General features: G+C 40.9%; 1 pseudogene; it reads right to left on the reverse strand.

Annotated features, from left to right (window-relative positions):
• Positions 1-40: 40 nt before the first annotated feature.
• On the reverse strand, positions 41-9,500 carry LOC145469201 (uncharacterized; annotated as a pseudogene).
• Between the last annotated feature and the right edge of the window lie 3,695 nt (positions 9,501-13,195).

A 13,195-nucleotide genomic window follows, 5' to 3' on the forward strand; every position in this document is an offset into this window, starting at 1 on the left:
GACCAAAACACTCTGAGGTTTTGTTGCCATATAGGCAGGTAATAGCATTATTAAGAAGTGCACATACAAGATACATTTTCCCCACACTACTCATTCCAATTTTTAGGTTTTTCTTAAAATCCAAAAACTTGAAGTCGTTGATGATGTCCCCAAAGAGCCACTCCATCATTACTCTAACAGAACTCATGTCAAAATTGTATTGTTACATCATCGGTGTTAGGACACCATGGCGAAATGGTGCCTGTAGGTGTGTTCGCAGGGGATAGGCGGGATCACCATAAACACTCATGGGCTGGCCTGTTGGGGAAAATGCATTCCTTTCCAATTCCTAGAGAAGATTGGAATCTACCAACATGCTTGCATCGTGTTTTTTCCCCTCTGCATATCAAAACAGATAACAACTACTTAATAACCGAGAGTGAGGTCGTTACGGGATAATCTCAAACTGAGGCCTCGCCGTATTGACCGAGCGATAGCGAGGTCAATACGGTAGGCCGGGGTTTGAGATTTTCCCGTAACGACCGAACGGTCGAGGTTATTAAGTTGTTTATTATATGGCTCAAAAACAAAAATAAAGCAAAAAAGCTAAAGCTGGCGCAGCGGAAGTGATCACTTTACATCCGGTAGTGCGCGCGCTTCCCTGTTCATTCATCGTTTCCAACCGCACAAATCAGGTGAACTAACGCGTCTTTCGATCTAAAATAATCTTTATTTTCGTCACAATTTATTACAGCTGTAAAAAGGTCATGTGGAATGTTATGGTCACGTTACAACAAGGAAAATTTCGTCAACATTTTTGAGAATCAACGGCCAAAGTCAATACGTACAGAAAAATGTCAACGGCCTCGTGGAAAATATACACAAAGGAATGCACTGTTCAGAATGTTCAGTCTTCGTCATCACTTTCGATGACAAATCGACGCCTTTTGTGCGATTCTTGAATGATCTTTACTGGGCCATTGAAGATTTGAAATTGGCAACCAGAAATGCTGCTGATATTTGCCCCTGCAAAAAACCGCTCGGCTGTTCACATCTGATGTTCCTGGATGTTGATTTAAACTTGCTTGTGTTACAGCGAGGGAATTTGTTGATGTCGACTGCTGTGCTGACTCTGAGGTCATCAATTGCCCTGTGGATGTTTGATTTTCCGGCAAATGGTATGAATCTACAGAATCTGGCAAATTAGGGGCTTCCTGCGTAGTTCTGCTGAGGATGTAAGACATCTGTCGTTGGTGGTTTTCACTAGCTGATTTATACGACTGCAAACTTTGAGTGTTTTTGTAGCCGCTTAACTGAGCTACAAAATTCTCTGGCGTGTTGGCGTCTAGCAGCCTTGATATACTTGTTTTCCGAACAGAATGGTTGCTGACTTTTGCTCCGATTCTTTGAATGCCTGCGTTGTCTGCTGCTGCACTAAGGAATTTTCCGACTTGATTTTTTCCTAGTGGTGCCTTCATGTACCATATTTCGCTGTTTTCGCGACGACTGCCGTTTCTGACAGCTAAAAAGAATGATGAATCTGGTTGATTCATTTCCTCGGATCGATGATCCCGGAAAAGCTTGTAAAATTTTATGGGACACCTTTCAGTGCTCGTTGCGTAAATCTTCGGCTGGAACGCTCGCTGGTGACCATTTTCTTGCCCCTTTCGCGTCTTCGTCCCCCGTTCATTTATCCAGACAAACATTTCGCGGCCATCTTGGACAGGATCTTGCTGCAGTTCCACGTCTCCCCAGCGCAACTTGCGGCTTTCATCTCTGGCCCTAAAGCCGAAATGGAGGGACAAAAACCACCACACGGCTCTCTGCAGGGCTTCGGGACTGGAAACACCAAACTGGCCACTTTTGAAGAGTTTGTCTTCTTCTTCATCTGTCAGCGAGCGGGTGGCGTTTGGCTTGTTGCCCTTGCCGGCTTTCTGAACTAAACTTTTCCGTTTGGCTGCTAGAACTTTACGTGACATCTCAAATTCCTTTTGCACAAGAATATTGAATGGAGATTTCCCATCGGAGAGGAACCGCTGAATGCTTCGCTGGAAACCGGATGGCGTGTCAGGCTCGTACTCGTCGCCATTAATTTTGCGGACGTCCTTGAAAAACTTTGCAAGTAAATGGTCAAGGTTATCAGCCGGTAGGTCCAAAACTTCTACATCGCCCTTGCTTATAGATGACAAATAGCGTTGAAATGTTTTCATGTCCCTGACTGTTTTCTTAGTTGTGTTTTCACTTTTTTGCTCCTTCACGATAGTTTCAATCTCTTCTTGACTGTTTCCTTCGTTTTCTCTCTCGCCAACTCGTTCGTAATATGTTTCTGTCAAATCGCTGCTGTCCTGAAATTCTAACTCGTCCGGGTAATAAAATTCACTCTCAGAGTGTTCCTCCTCGTCACTCATTCTCAGCCGCTACAATTTTCAGACAAAAAAATCGGTGGCTTGTGAATTACCTTTTGCTTTGTTTTTGCAAACCTGTAATCGCCCCGTGGGCATTAAGGAAGAATAATGCCCTACAACTCAGTGACAATTAACCAATCAGAGCGCGCGTTATATCGCCTACAAACACAAGCCATATAATAAATAAGATTAACAAATTAATGAAACCTTAAGTGGCAGCTTATTTTCATGGCATCCTAGTGAACATAACTTACCAACAGGGCCATACATATTTCCAATAAGTCCATTTGGTAGAGGGACGGACTGAAACTTTAGTGAATGTATCCGTTTATGTCCATTGTACACTATTCTTTGGTATTGGCCTGGGCGAGAAATTGGTCTGACTGTCCCATCTATAAACCCAAAGCAATTGCTGAGAGGTGCACCTTTAGCGTGGATAACACCTGCATACTCCTGTAGCATTGGCGGACTCAATATATCAAAATTCCATTGTGAAATTCGATAACCATGGCTCAAAAAAGTATGATCCATCACTTTATTGGTAATCATGCTTATTTCAGTAACTGGTCTTGCAAATCGATTAATCATGTCCGAATAGCGACATGGATACGAGAAGTGCTTCAGAAGCATTCAAAGCCCTTCAGTTCGGTGACAAGTTGTTCTTTGCGGACATCGGAAAGTGACTGGTAATTGAAGAACATTTGCCGATAATGTTGTGTCCTGTTATTGCACTCTGAACTCCGCTAAACACTCTGATTCATCCATCTGGTCGTAATCAAACCTTGGGTAGGAGCTGTAAGGAAATTCTGGATTCTTGGAACTGTAACTTTCGTACAAGGTCAAAAATTCTTCGTCTCAGATGCTTTTACTGTCGTACAAAAAAAGAAGCAGGTTTCTCATTTCACTGAAGGATGACAATCTCTCAAACAGCTCATATTAAAAGCGAACAGAGTTTGCTACCGACGTCGCTGCTGCAAAACTCGTCTAGCTGCTTAACGTTTATATTTTGGCGGGAACGAGTTGTTCTCTTCCCAGGCTCTTTCGGTCACTAAAGTTGCCGTTGCCTCTAAAACGACCCGTGCTTAAGTTCCCTATTCTTAGTTCTGGAGTGACGCACAGATCTCGTTTGGATATCTAGCAATCGGCTTTCGCCAAAATCAGTGAGCTTATATATCACAGGCTCGTGTTTCCACGCGTAAGCTATCTTATTTCGATCCGTCTCCGCACGATAATGGTGATTGCTAACCAACACATTTGCCGGTTTCAAGTCCCTGATCGCTATACCATTTTCATGTAAGTACAGCAGTCCTCCTGCAACATTAGCGGCAATCTTATCCATAACTGTGCCCTCTATTCCATTGCAGTCTTGACTGTCGATAAGGTACATTAACTCGTTTAACGAGCTCAGCTTACCTTCAGCGCCGAAAACTTCAATATCGAAATACACGTACAGTAGAAACAATTGCCATGGGGTCCTGGCAAACAGCTTTGAATTGGACGATGTTTTCGTGGCCTAGCTGTGACAACAACGTGGCCTCTTTGGCAAAAGCTTCAACAAAGTCCGCAGAGGGCGAGAGCAGTTTGTTTGAAGTTCAAACTTCACTACGACGTCCACTGATTCGCGAGCGTTCTGGGAATATTTAGTTCTTAACCCTTTGGATACCAAACTTTAGACAAAAAATACCGTTTTTAACCGTTTAGTCAGGTTTTTTAGCTGCCATGACGCTAAATAAGCCTTTTGCACTGGCTACCTTTTGCGTTGTATCTTCTTTCTGGTTGCCGTGAAAATTTGGATGTTAATTACGGGCGAAACCTAGAAATGGACCTTGATCAATCATAGGCGTAGTGGACCATTTTACCACCGTTTTTGCACCAAAACTGATAACGTTGTTTTTCGATTTGCGACGTCGGAATGTCGTCGATATCTAAACCTGACCATTGTGCGGAAAGGCCTAGCCGTCACACGTGGTACAAAGAGCACGACCATTAAGTGGTCGTATATCGAGGCAAATTTTGCTCGTTAGAGACTAAGAACGGTCAATTGGACCGATTTATGGCGAAAAAGAAAGTTTTGGAGAAAATTTGTGCATTTCTTTAATACGGCATCAAATGAACCTTGTCCGATAACATCTTGTGTGCCAAGGTCATCCCACTTAAAATGTGCAAGACCTTGGAACTTAGCGACCTTTTTGCTTTCGAAAAGTAAATGGCAGAGGAACTTTAAATTCCTCTCCACCTCCACCATGCGCAAAGAGGGGTCTGGATTAGCAAGGAATCACTGATTATACTGAGCAAATTCCCGCCAAAATCTCTGACTAGGACAAAGGAATTTCTCTAGGAAGTATTGTGAAAAACTGGCATGAAACTCTAAATTCTCCTTACCACCGACGCGACGCCTTGAATCAAAACTTCCCCGAGCAGTTGGCAATTCGCCTGCGTCAATCATGCATTCATATGGTTCCCCAGGTCGCCCGCCATTCAATTTTTTTGTAACTAGAAAATTATTGTAATGGAGTTTGAAATTTCCTCTATGGAAGATAATCTATAGGTCTGTAAACTGACGCTGTAATAAACTTCAATAAATATCGGCAAAATTTTCAAAAAGTTAAACAACCTAGGGGTGTCAACAATTGAAATTGAACGTCTCACCAGGTATGTTTTAGCACAGTGAACGATGACAACCGATCTTCTCGCGACATCTTAGCGAAAGTGGTCACAAAGAACAAGTCCGGATAAAATGTAGGTTAAAATTTGTTCGTCAGCGAATAACAATCCCGTATTGTCGTTTTTCTTTCATCGACCAACGTGTGGAACAAAGTGACATATACATAAACCTGAGATATATATTCCGACAGATATAACCTGACAGATATACTCCCTGAGGAGATTAAGTTTTTAAACTTGACCTTGCGCGTTCCTGTAAAATGGCTAGATTGCGCAATGTCACAGGCAGTAATAACTACTAATAATAACTTTACCTGGTTTTTAAAAACATTTATTAAAAGGTATTTTATCCTGCGAAGAGGCGTTCTAGCGAGAGCGTGTGGAACGGACGAAAAGAAATATTTGGCGAGCGAAGGGAAGCCGAGCCAAGCGTTGCAATTTCGTTTCGCAAATTTCCCACTTGAGAGCATGTTCACAGGCCATAAGCATTGAAAATTTCTCATTTTAAAGATTCCAACTCTTAAAGGTTCTCCGTTTTAATGATTCCCGCTTTTAAAGATTACCGCTTTTAATGATTCCCGCTTTTAATGATTCCCGCTTTTGAAGATTCCCGCTTTTAAAGATTCCCCATTTTAAAGATTCCCGCTTTTAAAGATTCCCCGTTTTAAAATTTAAAGATTCCCGCTTTTAAAGATTCCCCGTTTTAAAGATTCCCGCTTTTAAAGATTCCCGCTTTTAGAGATCCCCCCTTTTAGAGATTCCCCCTTTTAGAGATTCCCTCTTTTAGAGATTTCCCCTTTTAGAGATTCCCCCTTTTAGAGATTCCCCCTTTTAGAGATTTCCTCTTTTAGAGATTCCCCCTTTTAGAGATTCCCCCTTTTAGAGATTCCCCCTTTTAGAGATTCCCCCTTTTAGAGATTCCCCCTTTTAGAGATTCCCCCTTTTAGAGATTCCCCCTTTTAGAGATCCCCCTTTTAGAGATTCCCCCTTTTAGAGACTCCCCTTTCAGAGATTCCCTCTTTTAGAGATTCCCCTTTTAGAGATTCCCCCTTTTAGAGATTCCCCCCTTTAGAGATTCCCCCTTCCCCGTTCTCCGTTCCCCGTTCCCCGTTCCTCGATTCCTCGTTCCCCGTTTTAGAGATAGCCTTCTAGAAACGCGGGGATTTCGTCAATCGAAATGAAGTAATCAGGAAAACTAGAGGATTTCGTTCATTAAAGGAAAAAAAACAGCATTTTTTGTAATCGAAGGAAGTTTGCTGAATAAACCAACACCAGATCTAGAGATGGTTTATAAACACCTATTTAGAACCTCTCACTTCAAGAGGTTCAAATCTAAACGCGATTACTCACATCTTTAGCAAGGCAGCGCGAGATGGGACTGGAGTTGTCGCTTAACTATACGCTTAGCGTTAATTGGCTTTACTTCAACACCAGGGAAAATATTTCACGTGCCCTGTTTATACGCTTAAGACATTAAGAGTGACTTCCTGTAAAGACTACGGATAGGTGTGCAAAATGCAAAAATCAAATTCCCTCAAACTTTTTCACAAGAAAGCCCTCTGGAAACTATTTAAGAAAATACATTTTTTAGTTCGTTTGGATTTATATTTTTCAAGTAAAGCGATTTTTTAATTTTCACCCTTGGAGAAGCCCTCGAACCACTGAAAAATGTGCTTCGTATTTGCGACTCGTGTAAGAAAACTAAAACAAATATCAACTCTATTTCGATATTAAACAGTTCAATGACCCTTCATTTACAAAGCACCGTTATTACAATTGGAAAAGATTCCAACCTGAATTTTTGTAAAAAAATTCAAATTTACCCTCCTAAACAATATTATCAGAAAGCTCGATTTTGGCAAATTTTAACGGCAAAACTCCCTACCTGGTACATGGATTCCGCTCTAGAGATGATATTCTATAGAAAGAGTAAGGCTTCCTCTATCGTTCTGTGAAATAAAATTTTGGGGCAACTTAAACTGCGAATTTAGACGACCGAAAATATTCACGGTACTCGCTTGAAGTTTATGACCTTTGAACTTACAGTTGTCTTCATGAATACAAGAGATAACCTAAACAACAGTTGAAATTTTAGCCTGAATGCGACCCTTTCCCCCATTTAAATGATTTGTAGTTATTCTTTATCTTCTGTGGGTAATTTTATCGAAAGTAATATTTTTTAACGCTGAAAAGGAGTTCTAACTTGTTTTTGAGTGCGTGCGTATTTGTTTACTGAAGCGGAAATTTGTGGATATTAAATTTATTCCATTTAAGTTCTATTTCGTGTGCTGCAAGGCGTTTCGTTAAAAAAATGGTATTGCCAAGTAGAAGGTTCTCTTCTCAGATTTTAAAATAACATATGGTTTTTGACTTACCGTCCACATGCATGGCTTGATTTACTCAGCAGCGTTACACCGGGTGTGATAGCACTAAGATGGCGTAACGATAACTGACAAATCGCTTTTTGCAAATCGAATTCATCAAAATATATTTATTATATCTTTTGACATCATAATTCTTCGAGACTACTTGATAAAGACTCTTGTGAAAAAAGTCTACAAAATTTTGAAACTCTCATTACGGTGAAATGAAGAACCTGGATCTACTATTTTTATGCCGTGGTCGTGTGATCCTCGAGTGTGGTATCACATGACAATAATATAACAGCTAAAAAATGGCCACCTGCAGTTATTCTCAAATCGTCGGTGGCATCTGCGTCACGTGCGGTCCTAGGGTTTCGAATCCCGTACATGTTCAATTTGTTAAAATTGGATAATGTGGCAAAGATATTCGAGGTGTGTTCAGAAACGGCGGAGGTCTGGGTATCTGTACTTGTTTCTAACGAATATCCCTCCTCGTTTGTACAGAAGATCACAAAGGCACGAACAACCCCAAGAAGAGAGCTCGAAGCGGAATTTAAATCCACCGCTGTTTTACCTTATGTCCAAGGAGTTTCGGAGTCTCTCCGCCGCTGCCTAGAACAACAAGGCATTCGCACCGTCTTCAAGTCCGATACGACACTTCGGTCACACTTAGTGCCACCAAAGGACACCGTCAACCCGGCTAAGCAAGATGGTGTTGTCTACAGGATTCCCTGTGAGTGCGGCAAAGCCTACATCGGGGAAACAGGGAGATCTATGCAGGAGAGGATCAAAGAACACGACAGGGATATACGACTCGCTCGTACCCAGACCTCCGCCGTTTCTGAACACACCCACGAGACCGGCCACTATCCTATCTGGAATGAGGTCAAGTTTATTTATCGCGATCCTCACTGTTAGACACGTAGGGTCAAGGAAGCTATTCACATAAGACTTGACCCTAATAACATCAACAGGGACAATGGAATTGAAATTCCTGAAGCATGGATGCCCACGATCAAAAAACACAACAACAGGAGAACAGTACAACAGCAGACCACTGAGGGAACAGCTACTCGTCGGAACAATGGAACAATAGGAGGATCGAAATGCACCAATCACAGCCGACCTTTGTGATATAAATGATACCGTGCAATCAGTCGACCTTATCGCCTGAAGAAGACTAGCAGTAAGCAGTCGAAACGTCGCGATCTACATTTCAAGTGACCACATCGTGAGACAAACGATAATACACTTTATTATGAGAGCCTACAGGCAACGAAATTTGCGTCTGAGGGTGGAGTCTTCTCGACTGAACCAGATTTATCCCACGATCCCCTTTCTGGTTCTTCTCATGTTGTATCCATTGCTCTGAACAGGAACAGTTCTTTTTGTTGCTACGCCACCTTATCCCCATAGGTCCCGATGACGAGGACATACTGTTGTGTTCAAAATACCTTCATCCACGTCAAAACAACCTTGGAAAGAAAATGTGTGATATGCGTTTACTGGAAGTTTAGTTTAACGGTAAGGGTTTCGAAAAACCATGCGACAGCAACCTAACCCCGGGGATGTAAGCCCTTGGATAACATTGAGAAAGGCATGACAGAAAATGTCACGCAGTATTATAGGACTCCGCTTTCTTACGCATTTTAAATGATACGTGAGAATGTTTCGGCGTCGGCCGGGCCCCAATATAACTCAAGAGACTATAGTCTCAAGAGACTATTACGCTTTTGCACGGTCAGCTACACTGAAAGAGTGCCATTAGATTTTGATTTCGCGTATCATGAAATCACGCCTTATTGGGCCTCATGGTGATTGTCTGTTACCGTAGCATTCAGTATTTTCTCAATAATCTTTCGCGATATTTTCGATCTAAAGAGAAAATTGAATTACGAATACACTGACCTGCTCTAGCCAACAGTAGCCTTGCTTCGTCCAGAGAAGAATCGCTCACATCAATAGCCTTCAAATCACTTTGAATGTCTTTGTCACATTTTCGAATTAAAACACATTGAACATGTCCGGGATTCGTGACACTAGGACCGCACGTGCCCCCAACGATTTGATAATAACTGCAGGTGGCCATTTCGTAGTTGCTATTGTCATGTGATACCACACTCGAGGATCACACGACCGTGGCAAAAAAATAGTAGATCCGGTTTTTTTTTTTTTTCTCACAGCAATGAGAGTTTCAAAATTTGCAGACTTATTTCACAAGAGTCTTTATCAAGTAGTCTCAAAGAAAGATGTTATATATACATACTTTTTGATGAATTCGATTCGCGAAAAGCGATTTGTCAATTATCGTCACGCCATCTCACCGCTATCACACCCGGTGTAACGCTGCTGAGTAAATCAAGCCATGCATGTGGACGGTAAGTCAAAAGTTATATGTTGCTTTAATATCTGAGAAGAAAACCTACTTGACAATACCATTTTGTTTTAATGAGAACACGAAACGCCTTGCAGCACACGAAATAGAACTTAAATGGAATAAATTTAATATCCACAAATTGCCGCTTCAGTAAACAAATACACACGTACTCATAAACAAGTTAGAACTCCTTTTCAGCGTAAAAAAAATATCTTTTTCGATAAAATTGCCCACAGAAGATAAAAAATAACTATAAATCATTTAAATGGGAGAAAGGGTCGCATTCAGGCTAAAATTTCAACTGTTGTATAGGTTATCTCTTGTATTCATGAAGATAACTGTAAGTTCAAAGGTCATAAACTTCAGGCGAGTACCGTAAATATTTTCCGTCGTCTAAATTCGTAGTTTGAGTTGCCCCGAAATTTTATTTCACAGAACAATAGGGGAAGCCTTACTCTTTCTATAGAATACCATCTTTACAGCGGAATCCATGTACCAGGTAGGGGGTTTTGCTGTTGAAATTTGCCAAAATCGAGCTTTCTGATAATGCTGTTTAGGAGGGTAAATTTGAAAAATTTTTAAAAATTCAGGTTTGAATCTTTTCCAATTCTAATAACGGTACTTTGTAAAGGAAGGGTCATTGAATTGTGTAATATCGAAATAGTTTTGATAATTGTTTTAGTTTTCTTGCACGAGTCGCAAATACGAAGCACATTTTTCAGTGGTTCGAGGGCTTTTCCATGGGTGAAAATTAAAAAAATCCCTTCACTTGAAGAATATAAATTCAAACGAACTAAAAGTTGTATTTTCCTAAATAGTTTCCAGAGGGCTTTCTTGTGAAAAAGTTTGAGGGAATTCGATTTTTGCATTTTGCACACCTATCCGTAGTATTTACAGGAAGTCACTAAGTGTCATTATCGGAGAAAACCGGGCAGTACCAAAAGAGGTCGACCGTTTACCTTCATCTTTTCACAGTACAAAAGCTATCCGAAAAGATTAACAACCATGACATTTGCCGAGGTAGGCGTTCGTTTTTCTTCGAGATATTACCACATCATGATTTTGTGCTCTCAAGCAGTCGAAAATGGCCGAAATTTCGGGCAACTTTAGGTCAGCCTAAAAGATACTTCGTACAAATTCCAGAAACTCTTATTTTCGTGCGATAATATTTGTCCCTTTATTAGTTGACTGAGATATATTTGAGGTCTTTCGCTTTAATTCTACGGTTTTTACGAGGTACCAAATATCACCGCCGAATCAGTTATGAGAGTGACTCAAATTTTAGCCATTTTCAGCGAGTCGTTTTTCAAAAGTGCGGCAGTTTATTTCCACAAATTTGTCTCTTGCATTGTTATCAATATCCGGTTGAGTTAAAATTGGTATCTACAGGCAAATCAGAGTAATTGGTCTCGCAAAGTCCAAAAAAAATCATTAGTCAGAAATATTTCCCGCCAAATATTTAGCAAAGAATGTTACCTTATTCCGACTTTCTGCAATTTTATCCATGATTTACTGAAAGATCTGCAAAAAAATAGTCAGCTGGACTGCGGAAGAGAATTTTTAAGCTGTGACATCGTCGTCAACTTAAGTAAACATTACAAACTCGCCAAATCCTTACCACTGCCTGGGCTAAATTTTCCCGCGAAAATTCTATTTTTAACGTCACGCTGCATGGAAAAACAAAGTGGATCGTCAGTTCGATGGTCTTTTTTGCTGTTGTGTAGAACAAACTGCAAGTTAATAGTGAACGAACCTTTACCCTAAATTTAATTTTGGGACTTCTTCAAACCTCTTGTTTACATCTATTTCTCGTTTTTGAAAGGCGTGACGCGTTACAGATTCAAAGGTCAGACGACTGGACTTCGAAATGTCGATCTTACTTAAAGGCTTTTCTTTCGGTTCAGAAAAATCGCTTGGCATTGCGAGTGGCGGGTCACTTTTCCTTCAATTATCAGCGTGCAAACAAGAGGGTCGAGGAAAGACGTCAGAGGTGGTGTCTATTTGGCGCAGCCAAATGTGAACAACGAGGAAATACAGGTTACGACAAAACTGTGCTGCTATCCGGCCTACGAAATGATCATAAAGGACAGACGACTGGAATAAACATCTCAATACGTGTAATCGTTGCTAGGTCAGGATTCTTAGCGGAAATCTTCCTTGCCTTCCTTATTGTCGTTTGTATTGTCGCAGGTTTGGACGCCGTCTTGTGTTCCGCTTCATTTCCTTCCTCTATTACCTCGTTCACCCAATAGACCAATTTCGATATATTAAAATTCAGCCTAAAAAAATAGACCTCAGCACGAGGCTCCGGGGAATAATCTCCACAAACTCTGCAGTTATTCCCCGGAGCCTCGTATTGAGGTCCATTGTTTTAGGCTGAATTTTAATATATCGAAATTGGTCTATTGGCGCCGCAGGTTACTAGTACACCGTGTTGGTGTCCGCTCTGAAATTAAACGTCACTTTCAACAACAGTAATTTAATGTTGCTCTTGTCAAAATCACCACAAAACCTCCACAATGCAACGAAATTACATCCAAATTAGTATTGATAATTTCTTGTTAATGTTACTGCTGTTAAAGACAACCAGGGGACAACTATTTAAAGTTCGTGGAGAGCGAGATTGCATGTTTGCGATCCATGACAGTAAATGGAATTACATTTTGCGCGCAACTGAGATGCTCTGAAGATTAATTGAGATAGTTTTGAGGTGGTTTATAAAAAAAAAAAATCCTGCGGAGGCAAATTAATTTTCATTAACCCGGCCAAAATGTGGTTGTATCCGTGTTAAGAGAAATGGGATGGTAACGAAAGAATATCTACAAAAACAAGATGGCTCAAATAAACTGAATGTTAAAAAGAAAAAGAAATAATGACATGGATTGTTAAAAAAGAAACGATATTTGTCCAGACAGTAGTGTGTATATCCTTCCTACCCCATTCAAGGAGGGTGCAGAGGTGGAACTATGAGGCCGTGAAGAAGTACCATTGCATAGTGGCAACGGAGAAGGGACTCCCCCTCCCCCCTCCTCTTCCATCTCACCACCACTAACACGCTGTTTGCAAGAAGGTGGAAGAAAAATCTGCTGTCCTAGACGACATTTCAATTTGATTTAGTTTTCTGAGAACTCATTAAATGAAGTTGTTTTTATTTTTTGACATTTACATGTAAACCAGCTGAGTGGGTTCCGAGATTGAAAACTCAGAGCCGTAAAACTGAGACCCTCGAAAACGAAAACTCAGACCCGAAAAAGTCAGACTCTCTGTGCGTCTCGAAAACTCAGACTCGAAAAATATCGCAACTTCTTTTCTCAGCGTGTTTACTGCGGATTGTTTCAAGACATCTTATTTGCTGTTCGTCAATACAATGTCATTGGCACAATCTGCAGAGAGAGGGAAAAAAATAA

This window comes from Orbicella franksi, chromosome 15 (assembly GCF_964199315.1).
Source record: "Orbicella franksi chromosome 15, jaOrbFran1.1, whole genome shotgun sequence".
Taxonomy (NCBI): domain Eukaryota; kingdom Metazoa; phylum Cnidaria; class Anthozoa; order Scleractinia; family Merulinidae; genus Orbicella; species Orbicella franksi.